Source organism: Odontomachus brunneus, unplaced genomic scaffold (assembly GCF_010583005.1).
Source record: "Odontomachus brunneus isolate Ranch 3 - 2012 unplaced genomic scaffold, Obru_v1 Obru_scaffold_393, whole genome shotgun sequence".
In the NCBI taxonomy this organism is placed as follows: domain Eukaryota; kingdom Metazoa; phylum Arthropoda; class Insecta; order Hymenoptera; family Formicidae; genus Odontomachus; species Odontomachus brunneus.
In genome coordinates this window covers 32,831-34,312 of record NW_022639843.1, presented here as the reverse complement: position 1 = coordinate 34,312, position 1,482 = coordinate 32,831, and positions in this window count along the sequence as shown.

Below are 1,482 nucleotides of genomic sequence, written 5' to 3'. Positions count from 1 at the left end.
TTAGCCTTAAGATTTCCCTCTTTATTCGCGGGCCCGAGAATTCGGTGGACGATAGCATTTGGCCCTATCTGGCCTCCAATACAAAGTCTATTACTTACATTTATCTCTCGTCGACCAAGTTCTCGGCTCCACGAATTAACTGCCTCCTTCGACCTCCGTACGGCGCATTTCCGGACCTATATTACTTCGCTCGCTTTACTTATACGTTTTCTACCTATCCAGGCCACTTTCTACTCCGAAGCTATGCGCGTCCCTGCTCCGAAACTGTGTCGCACTAGTAAGTCGCTTCAAACTATACTAAGCCTACTATATATGTCTAACTTAATTTAGTTATTACTATGTACATACGCCCGTGTCAGGCTCGCTGCCTGGGGCGTTACCTCATAATCAGTGCGATGTCTTGACTCTACTCACTAGGAGTCCTCCAGGTCCAGTGTCTCCGGTATATCCCGGATCCTCTTCGTCGCTCGTTTGGTTTGGCGTCGCCGATCGCTCCTGTCGCCCCTCGACGACCTCCTCAGGTACTGATGGCCGCTTCTCGCCGAACATGAGTTCGGACTGCCTCCGCTCCTTCCGCTCTGGTTCGGATGGCCGCTCCTCCTCGGACTCTGGTTCGGTCGGCCTTCGCTCCCCAGTCATTGGCTCGGTCGGCCTCCGCTCCAGCATCGGGTAAGGTCGGGTTAGATTAGGTTAGTTTAGGTTGGGTTAGGTTAGTTAGTTTGGTTAGTTTGGTTTGGTTTGGTTAGTTTGGTTTGGTTAGTTTGGTTTGGTTTGGTTAGTTAGTTTGGTTAGTTAGTTAGTTATAAGGTTGGGTTTGGTTTGGTTTGGTTAGTTTGGTTTGGTTAGGTTAGGTTAGGTTAGGTTAGGTTAGGTTAGGTTAGGTTAGGTTAGGTTAGGTTAGGTTAGGTTAGGTTAGGTTAGGTTAGGTTAGGTTAGGTTAGGTTAGGTTAGGTTAGGTTAGGTTAGGTTAGGTTAGGTTAGGTTAGGTTAGGTTAGGTTAGGTTAGGTTAGGTTAGGTTAGGTTAGGTTAGGTTAGGTTAGGTTAGGTTAGGTTAGGTTAGGTTAGGTTAGGTTAGGTTAGGTTAGGTTAGGTTAGGTTAGGTTAGGTTAGGTTAGGTTAGGTTAGGTTGGGTTAGGTTGGGTTAGTTTGGTTAGTTTGGTTTGGTTAGTTAGTTGGGTTAGTTAGGTTAGGTTAGTTATAAGGTTGGGTTGGTTAGTTGGTTATAAGGTTGGTTAGTTTGGTTTGGTTAGTTAGTTAGTTTGGTTTGGTTAGTTTGGTTGGGTTAGTTATAAGGTTGGGTTGGGTTGGTTTGGTTTGGTTTGGTTAGGTTTGGTTAGGTTTGGTTTGGTTTGGTTTGGTTTGGTTGGGTTTGGTTTGGTTAGGTTGGGTTAGGTTAGGTTTGGTTAGTTAGGTTAGGTTAGGTTAGGTTTGGTTAGTTTGGTTAGTTTGGTTTGGTTAGTTTGGTTTGGTTTGGTTTGGTT